This window comes from Hemitrygon akajei, chromosome 6 (genome assembly GCF_048418815.1).
Source record: "Hemitrygon akajei chromosome 6, sHemAka1.3, whole genome shotgun sequence".
Lineage (NCBI taxonomy): Eukaryota > Metazoa > Chordata > Chondrichthyes > Myliobatiformes > Dasyatidae > Hemitrygon > Hemitrygon akajei.
This window is the reverse complement of record NC_133129.1, coordinates 25,473,383-25,491,722: the sequence shown is the minus strand read 5'-3', so window position 1 is coordinate 25,491,722 and position 18,340 is coordinate 25,473,383.

The window sequence follows — 18,340 nt, the reverse complement described above, 5'->3', positions numbered from 1 at the left end:
TCAATCCTTTCTATTACTTGATGAAGGTCCTAGGGTGGAGAGAGGCAAGAGTGGAGGTGGGACTTATTGAGCAAATTCTGGCTCAAAGTATGTAACTATTATCCTGGGTTTTTAATGGTGTTTCACATTTATTTTCCTCCTAATCTGACCTCTATATTTAGCCTTACACACTCTTCGAACGAAACTCATTTTAAACACAAGATGCAGTATTTTATCCTCCAAATGGGTATTTCGCAGCCTTCTAGATGCAAAATTAAATTTGATGGTTTCAGGTAATCAGCCCTACCACCTTTTGTATCTTGTATTTTCAACATTAATTTTCCTGTCTTATTCTCATTCTTCCTATAATATCAGATTTAATTCCCCTCTTAGCTACATTTCCCCCAGGTGCACACTGTGTTATTCACAAGCCTTAACCACTTTCTTTCAGCTGTTTCCATCATCGCTTTTGCCATTACAGCTGATCTTCCACATAGTTTCTCCATCTTTCTGCCCCTACTCTGCAACTTAAAGCTAATTTGGTCATTGATTTTTCCCTTCTCTGATTAAAAATCATAAGACCATAAGGTATAGGGGCAGAAGTAGGCCATTCGGCCCATCGAGTCTGCTCCGCCATTCAATCATGGGCTGATGCAATTCTTCCAGTCATCCCCACTCCCCTGCCTTCTCCTCATACCCTTTGATCATCACCTCTGTTTCTCAAACAAAAGGAAATCTGCAGATGCTGGAAATCCGAGCAACATGCACAAAATGCTGGAGGAACTCAGCGTGCCAGGCAACATCTATGGAAAAAAAACACGTAGGTGTTTTGGCCCGAAACATTGACTGTGATTTTTCCATAGATGCTGCCTGGCCTGCTGAGTATCTTTACAATTTTCTGTTTTGCTTGAGCTTTGCAGCAGTTTAAATGAACAGCTTAGTTGTCAATATCAAAATAATTGGTTTTGCCTTCACTGATTTAATTTCAGCATATTCACTGGACCAGGAAGAAGTTTTCTTTTGAGGCTGATTCTGGATCAAAGAGCAGGATTTGTTTTGATGTCCAGCCTACAACCAGAAATCAGAAAAACATCTTTAATGACTCACAATAGTCTGCTTACAACACAGCTCCAAGTTAGCATTTAAATGTTACTTCTTATATTATGTGAGTGGCTAGAAAATCAGGTTAACGGCGCACAACAAATTTTCATAAAAATTCTCAATGTGGATTAGTCAGATTTCTGGAAAAGTCTTATTATCTCACTGATATCTACGTAGTCAAGTTATATTTTATTTATTCACAGGCACAAAAGAAAGACTATAATATGCCTCTCAAAACATCAGGAATTCAAAGCAGTTTGTATCCAATGAAAAATTTTGAAGTGCATTAATTTCATAATTTCTTTTTACTTCACATTTCTCTTCTTGGGATTGAGGATGATTAGCTTCCACTCCAGTCTTCTGGGTTCAAGTGATTGACAGGCCAATGTGAGAATGAAAACCTCTACCTCAGATGAGGCAGAACATGTTTGATGGAGTGAGCAGATGGGTGGTTTAAAGCCTAGGCCATTTGGCCCATTGAGTCTGCTCTGCCATTCCATTAGGACTGGTTTATTATCCCTCTTAAGCCTTTTCTCCTGTCTTCTCTCTGTAACCCTTGGCACCATGAACTAATTGAGAACCTATCAACCTCCATTTAAAATACATCCAATGGCTTGGCCTCCACAATTGTCTGTTGCAATGAATTCCACAGATTCACTACCCTCTGGCTAAAGAAATTCTTCATTTCTGGTTCTAAAGGGACACCTTTGTGTTCTGAGGCTGTGACTCCTGGTCCTAGACTCCCTGAGTTTAGGAAACATCTTCTCCATGTACACTTTTTCTAGGACTTCCAATATTCAATAACTTTGAATGAGATCTCCCCTCATTCTTCTAAACGTCAATGAGTACAGGCCCAGAACCATAAAACGCTCTTCATGCATTAACGCTATCATTTCAGGGATCATTCTCCTGAAACTTCTTTGAACTTTCTCCAATGCCAGTACATCTTTTCTTAGATAACCTGCTCACAATACTTCAAGTGCTGTCTAACCAAAGTATTATAAAGCCTCTGTGAGATGATAATAGGGACAATAAACTTTGGCCAAGAAACTAGAGAGATCACATATTTTCTTGAGAATATATATCCTCTCTAATAAGATTCCTTCTTTAGCCTTTATTTTCCACCTATCCCCTTCTTACTTCATCCCTCCTCCTCCACCCTCCCATCTTCCCCCTCACCTGGCTTCACCTATCACTTGCCAGCCTGTACTCCTTCCCCTCCACCACCTTTTTATTCTGGCTTCTGCCCCTTTCTAATCCTGATGAAGAGTGTTGATCTGAAACATCGACTGTTTACTTCCCTCCATAGATGTTGCTGACTTCCTCCAGCATTCTGTGTGTGTTGCTGAAGATTTCCACCTTCTGCAGAATCTCCTGTGTTATTTTTCAGAATAGTACTATAAGAGCAGTTGGCTTAACATTTCATCTGAAAGACAGCATCTCTGGCAGTATAATACTCACTGGGATTTCAGCTTAATTATAGTAGCAGCAGAAGTTATTAACCTTTAGCATCATACATATAAAAAATGCTTCAGAATTGAACATGATAGCGGCAGGTGTGGATACTGTAAGAATCCTTGCTTCCTGAATGGCGGTGGCAGAGCGTGCACACCTGTGTTACATGTTGCACCAGATGTCCCATGGAAGCATGCAGAGTAGGAAGATCGCAGTATCAGCACACAAAATCCACCTTGAAGTACCTTGGCTGAGTGCAGATGGGGGGAGGATAGGAGAATCAGGGTGGAGTTTATGGGCTTGTGAGATGCAATAGTTGCAGGTGAATGAATAAGTGGGTTAATGAGATGGAATGAATTGCTCTGACAGCTAGCATAGGTGGGACCATAAGACACAGATGCATAATTAGGCTATATGTCCCGTCGAGACTGCTCTGCTATTCCATCATGGCCTTAGTTATTATCCTTCTCAATCCCATTCTCCTGCTTTTTATCCTTAGCCTTTGATGTCCTTATTAATCAAGAACCTATCAACCTCCACTTTAAATATACCAAATGAATTGGCTTCCACAGCCGTCCACAGATTCACCACCTTTTGGCTAAAGAAATTCCTTCTTATCTCTGTTCTAAAGGAGCATCTTTCTATTCTGAGACTGCACCCTCTGGTCCTAGACTCTTCCACTACTGAAAATACCCTCTCCACATCCACTCTATCTAGTCCTTTCAATATTTGATGGCCTGAATGACAGCTTGTACATCATTTGGGTATAGGCATGTTTCAGAGGAAGATTAATTCTGCTCCCCTCCTCCTCCAAAATTAAAGCCTCCATCATTTCAAAACCCAGTGCTATGTATAGGGATTACAGATTGGCTTCTGAAAGATTTCATCTTAAATGTTCTGTTAATTCCATTAGGATTTGTTTTCTGGAATTGGGTTAGTGTTCATTGGTTTATTGCTCATTCAGAAACCTGATGGCAGAGGAGAAGAAACTGTCTTGAAATGCTGAGTGTGTGTCTTCAGGCTCCAGTACATCCTCCTTAATGGTAGTAATGAGAAGTGTCTTTGGTGACATACCAATTCTACTCAAAGCCCTAATGAACTATAGCCACTGTCGTGCCTTCTTTGTAACTGCATTAATATGTTGGGCCTAGGATAAATCCTCAGAGATTTTGACACCAAGAATTTAAAGCTCTAATGCTTTTACCCCTTACCACTTCTGATTCCTTGATGAGGACTGGTGTGTGCTCCCTCGATTTCCCCTTCCTGAGGTCCACAATCAATTCGTTGGTCTTACTAACTTTGAGTGCAGGGTAGAGATCATAAAGAGCACCAAATTTCTTGGTGTTCACCTGACGGAGAATCTCACCTGGTCCCTCAACACCAGCTCCATAGCAAAGAAAGCCCAGCAGCATCTCTACTTTCTGCGAAGGCTGGGGAAAGTCCATCTCCCACCCCCCCATCCTCATCACATTCTACAGGGGTTGTATTGAGAGCAACCTGAGCAGCTGCATCACTGCCTGGTTCGGAAATTGCACCATCTTGGATCGCAAGACACTGCAGTGGATAGCGAGGTCAGCTGAGAAGATCATCGGGGTCTCTCTTCCTGCCATCACGGACATTTACACTACACGCTGCATTCGCAAAGGAAACAGCATTATGAAGGACCCCATGCACCCCTCATACAATCTCTTCTCCCTCCTGCTGTCCAGGAAAAGGTCCGAAGCGTTCGGGTTCTCACGACCAGACAATGTAACAGTTAATTCCCCCAAGCTATCAGACTCCTCAATACCCGAAGCCTGGACTGACACCTTGTCCCACTGTCCTGTTTATTATTCATTGTAGATGCCTGCACTTTTTTTGTGCACTTTATGCAGTCCTGTGTAAGTGTAGTTCAGTCTAGTTTTTTTGTACTGTGTCATGTAACACCATGGTCCTGAAAAACGCTGTCTCATTTTTACTGTGCACTGTACCAGCAGTTACGGTGGAAATGACAATAAAAATGACTTGGCTTGTTGCTGCAAAACCACTCAACCAGTTTCTTTTTGCCTTGTTATCACTATCTAAAATTCGGCGAGCAATAATTGTATTGTCAGCAGATTTATATACGGCTTTTGAGCGATGACTAGTCACTCACTCATGGGTGTAAAACACACATCCTCGAGGTGTGCCAATGATGATTACCAGTGAGGAGGTGACGTTGTTTCTGATCCGCACTGATTGTGGTCTCCCGTTGAGGAAGTCATGAGGAGAGGGTTAGCGAAGAGGGCAAACTACCAAGAAGGGTAAATGTGGGGGAGAACCTTTAGCAGGAGATGTGCACTCTTACTGGGTAGCAATTGTTCTGAATTTCAGCAAGGAACAACAAGCTTGATAACTGGCATTGCAGAAGAGACTCTCGTTGAACGATGCAATGTGACCTAAACAGCAAGTGTGATAGCAAAGAGTTGGTATTGTTTCACATAGGAACAAATTCTAATCTTTGGTGAATATCCATCTGATTTTCACCTTGCCCCATTTTTTCATAGATTTTTGGCATTTAGTATTGAATTTTCCCAATTTCAGGTAATGCTTTCCCCCTGTGTTTCTTTCCCAATTACATTAGTCCATACAGGGTCTGTCCCTCTTTGATAAACCTTTTCATCCTTCCCCATCCCTCATTATTTGAAAATTGCTCTCTTCACCTTGTTCCATCTGCCTGTCACCCACATACCTAATCACCTATCGTTTTTGTCCTAGATCACCTTTCCTATCTCCTGCTCCACCTGGTTCCCTGCCCTTCACTGGTTTCAGTCACTTGTCTCCTCTCTCCCTTCTCTCCTACCCCCCCCCTCCACTCCCATCTTTTTTATTTGTTTCCACATGACTTACCAGCCTCTGTCCACAACCCTTCCCCCAGCCGGTTTCATCTTCCCATCATCTATCCCACAGTTAGTTCAGCCTAACACCTACCACCTACCACAGTCAAATTCAAGGTTATTGACAAATGCACAGGGGCAATGAAAAACATACTTACGACAGCAGCATCGGTACACAGCAACATATAAGCAACATTCACAAGAGAAACAGGAAAAGCTCAAGTTAAACATAAAAAAGCACATTTTTTTACAAGAAAGAAAAGCATGTTGTTTACTGCAATGGTTTCCATACCAGCTTTTGTCCCACCCCTTCCTCATGCTTCTGTTTTCTCTGAGCAAACTCTGTCATGATGGAGGGCCTTGACCCAAAACACTAGCCATCCCTTTGCTTTCACTGTTACTGCTTGGCCTGCTCAGTTCTTCCAGCAGCTTACATTTTGCTCCTGATTCCATTCGCCTCTTCTGTCTCCTTGAGAATGAAAACTTGGCATGATGAAATAAATGGCATCTTTATTTATAATCTCCATTTAGCATATATGTGGATAAAGGACTTGCTGATTTTCTTTGTTAGTTTATTATTGCTGAGAATTTATATTCATACAGCGGGGAAGGCTGTATCAATGCCAAAGTTAGCAATCCATTCAGTGGCTTCAGACGAGGCAATGTGAATGATTTTGATGCCATCAGAAATGGTTTCATAAAAAGAACTATTTACAGATACTATACTTGATCAATTTACAATGAAAAAGAACTATTTACACTTATTCAAAATGCCAATAAAAATAGTTTGCTGAGAGCAGGAGCTCAGTATGGGGGGGGGGGGAGATAGAGTTGGATGCCCATAGTCACAATTTAATTAATGATTGATGATACCACAATTGTTTTGCATATTTCCCCCCTGTTATTCTAAACCTTATCCCTCATCTTCCAAGAAGAGATGGTATTTTTGTAATGATGTTATCTGTGAAAAAAATCTGGTGGAAAAACCTTTATTTGGATTTTAATACATGCAAAGTAGGAATGGCAGATAAAAGTTTCCAGAACTGTTGGTTGCCACAGAATCCCAGCTGTATGCAAATTAATAGTAGTATTTTGCTTTTGTAAATGTAGCCGCATGTCAAAGCAGATCATTGTATATTAGGCACCAAGCTGAGGCACAACTTACTTTCCCTTTCCAGTCCTGGGAACATTGAGGCCCATTACACCATGCTGTGGTACAATACTTGACTTCAGCTAATTCAGGACAGAACACTTGGCTTTAGTAGGTGCCAGCTCCTGTTGCAATAAAATCACGCTTTCCCTCCAGTTTATCTCAAACCTGATACTTTCCCTCTTTTCTTGCCTTTCCTTTGTATTTACTGAAACCATTAAGTCACTCTGAAAATCCACAACCCATGGACTCAATTTCAATGACTCCACAACTCATGTTCTCACTCTCTTATCTATGTATTTGCTCATGGTCTCTTTTTATGCTCGTTGTTTGTCCGTCCTTGTTTGTGTGTTGTTTTTCATTGATTCTACTGTATTTCTTAGTCCTGCTGTGAATGCCTACAACAAAATGAATCTCAAGGCGGTATAGGGTAACATTGATGTACTTTGATTAAAGAAATTACTGATTAGGAAAAATTAACTCAAAATATTAGCCTTGTTCCTCTTTCTGTACATTTACTGGCTGGCCTGTTTTTTTTTCAGAAACTTTTTTTATTTATTTAACCATATTTACCAATTTCAGCAGTTATGTACATTTCTAATTCCCCTCAGTTTGTATTACTTAATTTATCATGCTTGCAGCTATAACTAGAGAACTGTAATATTTGTGCTGGTTGCTGCTCTAAAGCAAGCATTCAGCTGAAGTCAAAATAAGGGTATTATCTGCTATCAATAGGAGTCTTCAATTCATGAAGAAGTTCTTTTTTACACACTTTGGGACCAATCCACTATGTATTAACTGCTTCAGTTCCAAATGCCACAGTCCCTTAATTACTGCTCTCAGTCAAGTTGTACTAATTCTGTATGGGCATATATGTATATGTACAGAAAAATCTTTGAAGGGGAAACATCTGCATGTCTAACTGTACAGCTTTTTCAGTGAGGTTAAAGATGAAAAGATTAGCTCTATTTGTCATATGTACATCGAAATACTTAGTGAAATGTGTCACTTGTGTCAAAGATGCTCTGTGGGCCCACAAATATCGCAATGCTTCCAGCTCCAACATAGCATGCCCACAGCATATTTGGAATGCGTGACAAAGCCAGGGCATCTGGAAGAAACCCATGCGGTTATGCAGAGAATGTACAAACGCCTTATAGGCAGCAGCAGGAATGAAACCTCGATCTTATAGCTGGCACTACACTGCCGCTGCATAAAATAGCTGAAAGTCCTATTTTGCTCCATCATTCTGTTTAGGTTCCTCCTGTACCTGATAAAGTGGCCACTGAGTGTATGCTCATGTTCTTCTACTGTTGTAGCCCATCCACTTCAAGGTTCTAGATGTTGTGCATTCAGAGATTCGTTTCTGCACACCACTGATGTAACACATGGTTATTTAGGAGCTATCTTCCTGATAGCTTGATCCAATCTGGCCATTCCCCTTCGACCTCTCTATTATCAAGGTATCTTCACCAACAGAACTACTGCTCTTTGGATGTTTGTTGCTTTTTGCACCATTCTCTGTAAACTTTGGAGACTGTTGTGTGTGAAAATCCCAGACAGTCATCAGTTTCTGAGATACTCAAGTCACCACATCTGGCATTAACAATCAATCAAGGTCAAAATCACTTAGATTATATTTCTTCTCCATTCTGATGTTTGGTCTGAACAACAGCTGAACCTCTTGACCATGTCAGCATGCTTTTATGCACTGAGTTGCTGCCGTGTGATTAGCTGATTAGATATTTCCATTAATGAGCAGGTGTACCCAATAAAGTGGACTCTGAGTGAATATATCATCTGTAAAAGCTTTGGTTTTCGAGAGCTCAGATAATCCAGTTAAACAGTACACAATGGGGGCAGTTGATGAAGTGTAAATAGGAGTATTGTTAATGCTATGTACCACGTTGAGTCCCTACCATTGAGCACATCTATACGAATCATTGTTGCAAGAAAGCAGCATTCAATATCAGAGACCCCCCCCCCCCCCACCACCCCCACCACCCATGTAATGCTCTTTTCTCATTACTGCTATCAGGAAGAAGGCACAGGAGCCATATGATTCATAGAACCAGGTTCAGGAACAATTATCACACCAGAACCATCAGGCTGTTGAATCAAAGGGGATATCTTCACTCATCTTCACTTGCCCCATCTTTGAAATGTTCCCACAACAATTGGATCAAATAGCAGAGCAGACTCAATGGGCTGAATGGTCTAGTTCTGCTCCAATGTCTTGTGGTTTTATTACAACAATGCATTGAGGTACTCTGGAGCATGGGAAAATAATAATAAATTGCAGAATGATGTGTGAGTCATGAGGAAACTTCTGCATTCACTTTCAGGGAAAATACTGATAAGTATGTGAGCAAAAGGTAGCAGATTCTGCCCAGTACATCATGGGTAAAGCCCTCCAAACCCTTGAGCACATATACGTGAAACACTATCATAGAAAAGCAGCATCCATCATCAGAGATCCCCACCACACAGAAGGTACAAGAGCCTCAGGACTTGCACAACCAGCTTCAAGAACAGTTACTACTCCTCAACCATCAGACTCTTGAATAATAGGGGAGAACTACACTCGGTTGCCCCATCATCAAGATGTACTTACAGCCAATAATCTCACTTTTAAAAAAAGATCAGCCATGATTAAATGGTGGAGCAGACTTGATGGGCAGAATGGCCTAATTCTACTCCTATGTCTTATGGTTTTTAAGGACTCTTCATCTCATTATCTCATGTTCTCATTATTTATTGCTATTTATTCATATTTGCATTTGCACAGTTTGTTGTTTCCTGAACCCTGGTTGATCTTTCATTGATCCTGTTATAGTTACTATCCTATCGATTTGCTGAGTATGCCCACAGAAAAATGAATCTCAGGTTTGTATATACGTATATACATGTTGATAATAAATTTTATTTTGAGCTTTGAGTTGATAAATAAGAACCACAACTTGTTGAAGACAGGTCATATTTGATGAATCTGGTAGATTTTTTTTAAGGGAGATTTGTTCATAAAGGGAATGTGTTAGATTTCTCTGATTTGATTTTTCAAAAAGTTTTTAATAAGGTCTTATTCAAAAAGTTGGTTGTCAAGGTTGAGGATTGAAGAGAGATTGGTTTGAAGAATATGACTGGTGGGATTGCTCTAGCAGGACCCAACTAAGATGAGATAGAATGAATGATTATCTCTTAGCCATGATGTTTATATGATTCTATGCTATTTGCTTTCCTGATCTTGGGATATTATGGTAGAGAAAGTACTACAACTAACATTCAGTGTTTTAATTCAGGGTCTTTTAAGAGACTTTTAGTTAGGTACACGGGGCTTAGTAAAATAGAGGGCTATAGGTAAGCCTAGTAATTTCTAACGTAGGGACATGTTCGGCACAACTTTGTGGGCCGAAGGGCCTGTATTGCTCTGTAGGTTTTCCATGTTTCTATGTTTGGCCTTGGCTAACTCAGTGCAGACTGAACTGTCTGAGGGATAGAGACCTAGGCAGTGCTTTATCAGACTTGTTATTTGATGATGGGTTAATATTAATGTTTTTGAAAGTGCAACAAATACTTTGACAAAATAAAGCCAAAAAGTAAAAATAAAAATTATGTAGGTGACGTGCAGCACTTTCCAAAATGTGGTCAAGTTAATTTAGGACACCTTAGTTAAGGAGGTCAGTGGACTTAACTTGTTCTTCTGCTCCTTATCAAGAAATTACTGCCAGATCAACAGAGCAATAATAAGAGACTTTTTCAGGACAAATTTATTCAAGACTAGACCTGTTCTCTAAGTATGTTCTGTGTTAGGTAAGATAACAATTCAGGTACTATACACATGATGTAATTGAAGTACCCAATGTTCTGCAATGTCTCTAATAATTGCGATTCAAAGTTTTGACTGTAACAGCCATAGTTCCCTCTAAGCTGTGTGGGTGAGTGGCTGTGCAGTAACTGAAACGCTCCTATGCACATAGTCTTTGTTGCTGCACAGCTGTAATATTTTATGTAATGTTAATATAATTGTGAGATTACGATAATATAATTTCGAAATCTATGTTAATATAATTGTGAAATACCCTTTAATTAATTACGTGTCATTGAATATAATCCATAAATTTTCTAAATATAAATGTACCACAACCTTTACTTTGAAACATTTTAGAGCTTCCGTGTATTTACATTGTCGGTGTTTCAAGTTACAACACTGTTACAAATCTTAACAAAAAACACAGAATGGAAGTTGGTAGCTCATTGTTAATAAGCTGCCAGCCCGCTGGATGCAACGCCATCTAGTCAAAACATTTTATTTTTGCTGTTGTGCCTTTCAGTTGTTTAGGCTGCTTGGCATTGTTTACTATCGCACCAATACTATGATTTCAAATTTGTTGTTTCTGAGAAAGGTAAGACTGGCTCAATTAATTACTGTTAATTCTTCTAGTGCTAAATGTGTATGTGGAGTATGTCAATCAAATGTAAATCCAGAAACAGACTAGAAGTGTACCATCAGGATGATCTAATGAGTATTAAGACTTATTTTCATCTGGATGCCAAATTATCCTGGACAGTGTTCATACAATGCATTTGTAATAAAGACAGACAAGAAAAAGTTCACGAAACATGAAAAAATTCTTTGTTGTACTGTATTTCATTATACTCTTTAATTAATAAATTATGTGATTTTCCAATTTTCATTGTAAATATTCATAGTATGCATATTACAAAATAGCAACATTTAAAGAGCCGTGCAGTTTTCAGGCTGTGTAAAAGTTTCCTGCTCAGAGCAATGGCTGGTTGAAGCAGCTGTAAAATATATTAGAGGGAATGTTGAATGTCTTTTTAGTATAATTTGAGTGCACATTATGGTTCTTAAGAACTATATACCATCTGCCATAACTTATGATGCATTGTTGTGTCAACCGACACTATAAGTTGAGTGTTGTTAGCTAGGAGTGAAGGATATCATCTTCATCTGAAAATGGAGATGCTCATAAGAAGAATTTATATCATTGTGATCCCAGGAAAAGGAAGAAGACAAAGCAATGTGGCCAAATGTGACAAGGAATGGAAGATTATCCATGCACTGGGTTCTGAGACTGAAGAGATGGAGTTGGGTACATTTACTGAAAATAACTGTACACATATAGAAGTAGATAATAACAAAAAGACTTTCTCCACTGAGGCTGAGTGAGACCAGAACTAGAGATCATGGGTTAAGGGTGAAAGGTGAAATGTTTAAGGGGAACAAGAGGGGAGCTTCTTCACTCAGAGGGTGGTGAGCGTATGGAATGAGCTGCCAACAGAAGTGGTGGATGCAAGTTTGTCTTCAACAGTTAAAAGAAATTTGGATAGTTACATGGATGGGAGGGATATGGAGGACTCTGGTCCAGGTTGATTAGACAAGGCTGATTAACAGTTTGGCATGGACTAGATGGGCCAAAGGATGTGTTTCTGTGCTGTATTGTTCTATAACTCTAGCAGTGATAGATACAATTTTATGTATGAGTATGAGATATTACTGTGGATGACATAGAAAGGCAGTATCTTAAGTACAAGTGGAAAGAAAATGGTGTGGATGTGGTGGATATGTTGCTCAGCTGGGAAACTATGAGAAGCTGCATTTCTTCGTACTGTACATGAAAGGATGGAGATGTTCAAGAGAACAAATTAGAGCACTAAACACAAAGTACACTGCAGATGCTGTGGTCAAAGATGCTGTGGTCAAATCAAGACGTGCAAAAAAGTTGGATGAACTCAGCAGGTCGGGCAGCATCCGTTGAAAGAAGCAGTCAACGTTTCAGGTTGAGACCCTTCATCAGGACTAAAGAAGGAGGGGGCAGGGGCCCTACAAAGAAGGTGGGGGGAGGATGGAAAACCAATCAGAGGAAAGATCAAGGGGTGGGGGAGGGGAAGCAGGGAGGAGATAGGCAGGAGAGGTGAAGAAGGAATCTAAGGGGAAAGCACTATGCGTAGTACAAGAAGGCAGAGTCATGAGAGGTGATAGGCAGCTAGAAGAGGAGACAGAGTGAAGGTGGGATGGGGGAAGGGAGAGGGAGGGAATTACCGGAAGTTGGAGAATCCCCCCCACCTTCTTTATAGGGCCCCTGCCCCCTCCTTCTTTAGTCCTGATGAAAGGTCTCTACCCGAAATGTTGACTGCTTCTTTCAACGGATGCTGCCCGACCTGCTGAGTTCACCCAGCTGTTTTGTAAGTTAGAGCACTGTGGCCCCTGGAGAATAAATTGACAAGCTCCTTTTCAACTTTTGCTCTCATGATCAGTATGCACTTTAGTACAATTGATCAATGAATCATGTGCTGGCCCAGATACAAGGTCTGAGGAATGCATGATTTGAGCCATAGGTGAAAGAAGCAAGTCCAGAGTTTTCTAGAGAGGGGGAGTTTTAGAAATTGGATCGATACGTGGTCATGGAATTATATTCCATCTGGGTCCACAATTAGACCACACTCAAGTTAGAGAGCAACACCTCATATTATGTCTGGATAGCCTCCAACCTGATGGCATGAACATCAAATTCTCTCCCCACTCCCTTCTTCTCTTTTTCCATTCCCATTCTGGTTACCCTCTCACCCTTTCTCTTCTCACCTGCCTATTACCTCCTTCAGTTGCCTCTCCTCCTTCCCTTTCTTTCACTTCCATTGTCCTATCAGATTCTTTCTTCAGCTTTTTAGCTCTTCCACCAATTACCTTCCAGCTTCTTACTTCATTCTCATTCTTCTTCTCCCAGCTACCTACCTTCCCCGTCAATTGGTCTCATCTATAATCTGCCAGTTTGTACTCCTCCTCCCCACCACCTTATTCTGACTTCTTCCCCCTTCCTTTCCAGTCCTGTTGAATGGCCTTGGCCCGAAACGTCAAACTTTTATTCACCTTCATAACTGCTGATTGACTTGCTGAGTTCACTTTGTGCATGTTAGTCATAGAGTTATGCAATGTGGAAATAGGGCCTTCATCTCAATTTGTCTATGCCCACTAGGTTATCTACCTGATATGGTGTAATTTGCTGATGTTTGGCCCATACCACTCTAAGCGATATACCATCCAGGTACCAGTCTAAATGCTTTTTAGAAATTTAGATCTACCCCTTCCTCTGGCAATTCATTCCATGTGCCCACCACACTCTGTATGGAGAAAGCTATTCTTTGCATCCCTTTTAAATTCATCCTCCCCCCCCAGATGTTGCCTCAGAATACTAGCAAGAAAAGCTGACAACTAGGATGGAAAGAACCAAAGAGAGAGGGAAAATTGGAAATGTTGCTTTCTGATAAAGGGACAGCAGAAAAATTCAAAGGTCTAGTGTTCATGGGGAGCTGAAATCAAAGCTCCGATGTCAACCATGAAGGCACCACTCTGTGAAATACAGCTCTGAAGTTGTAATCATTTGGTTCAGCCTCAGTTGTCCACTAGGAAGATAGATGGAGTCAACAGTCAGGAAACGGAACTGAAAATAAATTGTATATATATCTATTATAATTGTCTTACATAGAAGCAACACCAGTCCTTGGTTGTATGATGTTTTATTATTGAATTTGTCTTCATACAAGACACCATAATGTAGTGGGCTAGGTTGGATGCAAAAGAGACACAAGATATGGCAGATGGTGTAATCAGGAGCAAAAAAAAATTGCTAGAGGAACCCCGGAAAGTCAACCATTTCTTTCTAACCACAGATGCTGCCTGATCCACTAGGTTCCTTAAGCATCTTGTTTTTCTTCGATATGGAAGAATATGATGCGGGGAGATTTGCTGTAGTGGTAATATTACCACTGGATCAGTAATCCAGATACCCAATTATACATTGGGGACATGAGTTCAAATGTCACCATGGCAGAAGGTGAATTTGAATTCAATAAAAATATCTGGTGACCATGAAACCATGTCGGTTGTCGTAAAAACCCACCTGGTTCACTAATGTCTTTTAGGGGAGGAATCTGGCCTATATGTGACTCTAGACCCACAGCAATGTGTTTGACTCATAAATCCCTAGCAAGCCGTTCAGTTGTATCCAACTGCTAAAAAAAATAATAAGGAATGAACCCGGACAGATAACCCGGCATCCACCTTGGCACTGGAAATGACAACAATAAAGCCAGCCCTGTTGACCCTGCAAAGTCCTCCTTACTAACATCTGGAGAGAGCTAAAGTTGGGAGAGCTGTCTCAAAAATGAGTCAAGCATCATCATGACATAGTTGTACTGACAGAATCAGACCATACAGTTAACATTCCAGACTCCACCATTACCATTCCTGGGTATGTACTGTCTCTCTGGCAGGACCGGCCTAGCAGAGGTGGTGGTACAGTGGTATACAGGAGAGAGGGATTTGCCCTGGTAACTCTAAATATCAACTCTAGACCCCATGAAGTCTCATGGCACCAGGTTAAACATGGGCAAGGAAACCTCCTGCTGATTACCATGTACCATCATCCCTCAGCTGATGAATCACTTCTTCTCCGTGTTGAGAAGCTCATGGAGGAGGCACTGATGGTGGCAGGGGCACAGAATGTCCATCACTTCAATGTCCATCACCAAGAATGGCTCGGTACTACCACCACAGACCGAGCTGGTCGGGTCCTACTGGACATAACTACTAGTCTGGGACTACAGCAGGTGGTGAAGGAACCAGCAAAAGGGAAAACACACTTGACCTCATTCTCACCAACCTGGCTGCCGTGGAAACATCTGTCCATGACAGCATTGGTAGAAATTACCATGGCACAGTATTTGCGGAGGCTAAATCCCTTCTCCACATTGAAGAAACCGTCCACTGTGTTGTGTGGCCCTAACACCATGCTAAATGGGATAGACTTTGAACCGATCTAGCAGTACAGACAGGGTATCTATGAAGCGCTGTGGGCCATCATGAGCAGCAGAATTGTACTCAACTACAGTCTGCAACTTTATGGCCTGGCATATTCCTCACTCTAACAATACCACCAGGCCAGGGATCAACCCTGGTTCATTGAAGAGTGCAGGAGGGCATGCCGAGAACAAATCCAGGCATACCTCAATATGAGGTGACAGCCTGGTGAAGCTGCAGTACAGGACTACTTGTATGCCTGGCGGCCATAGTGAGGTGTGTCAGGAATGGACAGGAGGAGGAGTATAGGAAACTGATACAGGACTTTGTGATATGGTGCAACTCAAACTACCTGCGTCTCAATATCACCAAGACCAAGGAGATGGTGGTGGACTTTAGGAGATCTAGGCCTCATATGGAGCCAGTGATCATTAATGGAGAATGTGTGGAACAGGTTAAGACCTACAAGTATCTGGGAGTACAGTTAGACGAGAAGCTAGACTGGACTGCCAACACAGATGCCTTGTGCAGGAAGGCACAGAGTCGACTGTACTTCCTAAGAAGGTTGGCGTCATTCAATGTCTGTAGTGAGATGCTGAAGATGTTCTATAGGTCAGTTGTGGAGAGCGCCCTCTTCTTTGTGGTGGCGTGTTGGGGAGGAAGCATTAAAAAGAGGGACGCCTCACGTCTTAATAAGCTGGTAAGGAAGGCGGGCTCTGTCGTGGGCAAAGTACTGGAGAGTTTAACATCGGTAGCTGAGCGAAGGGTGCTGAGTAGGCTATGGTCAATTATGGATAACTCTGAACATCCTCTACATAGCACCATCCAGAGACAGAGAAGCAGTTTCAGCGACAGGTTACTATCGATGCAATGCTCCTCAGACAGGATGAAGAGGTCAATACTCCCCAATGCCATTAGGCTTTACAATTCTACCGCCAGGACTTAAGAACTTTTTAAAAGCTATTATTAATGCTTTTTGAGATAGTGATTTAGATGCATATCATATTTTTTTACTGAGTTAAGTATTGTATGTAATTAGTTTTGCTACAACAAGTGTATGGGACATTGGAAAAAAGTTGAATTTCCCCATGGGGATGAATAAAGTATCTATCGATCTATCTATCTCTATCTATGCCAAATGCCATAAGCAACATGTAATAGAAGAGCTAAGTGGTCCCACAACCAACAGATCAGATCTAAGCTCTGTAATCTTGCCACATCCAGCTGTGAATGGTGGTGGACAATCAAACAACTCACTGGAGAAGGAGGCTCCACAGATATCCCCATTCTCAATGACACAGGAGCCCAGCACACCTGTACAAGAGATAAGGCTGAGGTATTTGCAACAATCTTCAGTCAGAAATGGCGAGTAGATGATCCAGCTTGCCCTCCTCCAGAAGTTCCCATTATCCCACACGTCAGTACGCAGCCAATCCGATTCACTCCACATGATATCAAGAAAAGACTGAAAACACTGGATACCACGAAGGCTATGGGCCCAGACAAAATCCCTGCAATAGTCCTGAAGGCTTGTGCTCCAGAACTTGCCACACCACTAGCCAAGCTGTTGCAGTGCATCTACAGCACCAGTATCTACAAGGCAACGTGGAAAGTTGCCCAGGTATGTCCTGTGCATAAGAAACAGGGCATCCAACCTAGCCAATTACTGCCCTATTAGCCTACTCTCATAGTAAAGTAATGGAAGGAGTCATTAACAGTGTTATCATGCAGCACCTATTGGCAATAACCTGCTTATGGATGCCCCATTTGGGTTCCGTCAAGGCCACTCAGCTCCTGACCTCTTCTTCTGTTTGGTCCAAACATGGATCAAAGATCTAAATACCAGCGGTGAGGTGAGAGTGATAGCCCTTGACATCAAGGCAACATTTGATCGAGTATGGCATCAAGGTGATCTAGCTAAAATGGAGTCAATGGGATTTAGGGGGAAAACCCTCTGCTGGTTGGAATCATACCTGACATGTAGGAAGATGGTTGTGATGGTTGGAGGTCAATCATCTCATCCTCAGGACATCACTGCAGGAGTTCCTCAGAACCAATCATCTTCAGCTGCTTCATCAATGTTTTTTCCAGAAGTGGGGATGTTCACAGATGACTGCACAATGTTCTGAACCATTTGTGAGTCCTCAGATAGTGAAATATTTCATACCCAAATGCAGCAGGACCTGGACAATATCCAGGTTTGGGTTGACAAGTGGCAAGTAACATTCGAGCCATGCAAGTGCCAGGCAATGACCATCTCCAACAAGGGAGGCTCTAACCATCATCCCTTGACATTCAGTGGCATCGCCATTGCTGAACCCCCCTACAACATCCTGGGGGTTACCATTGACAGGAAACTGAAATGGTCTAGCCATATAAACACCATGGTTACCAGACCAGGTCAAAGGCTAAGGATGCGGCATGCAGCTCACCTCCTGACTCCCCAAAGCCTGTCCACCATCTACAAGGCTCAGGCCGGAAGTGTAATGGAACAGTCATCACTCACCTGGATGAGTGCAGCTCCATCAACACTCAAGAAGCTTGACATCATCCAGTACAAGGCAGCCCACTTGATTGGTACCCCTTCCACAAGCATCCAAACCCGTCACCATCAATGAACAGTTGCAGCAGTGTACTGTCTACAAGATGCACTGCAACAACACACCAAAGTCCCAAAGGCACTACCATCTAGAAGGATGAGAACAGTTGATACCTGGTAAGACCACCACTTGGAAATTCCCCTCCAAGTCACTCACCATCCTGACTTAGAAGCATATCACCATTCCTTCATTGTCACTGGGTCAGAATCATGGAATTCCCTCGGCAAAAGCACTGTGGGTGTACCTACGCCTCAGGGACTGCAACAGTTCAAGAAGGCAGCTCATCACCACCTTCTCAAGGGCACCTAGAGATAGGCAATAAATACTGGCTTAGCTGGCAATGCCCACATCCTGCTAATGAATAATAATTAAAAAAAGTGAA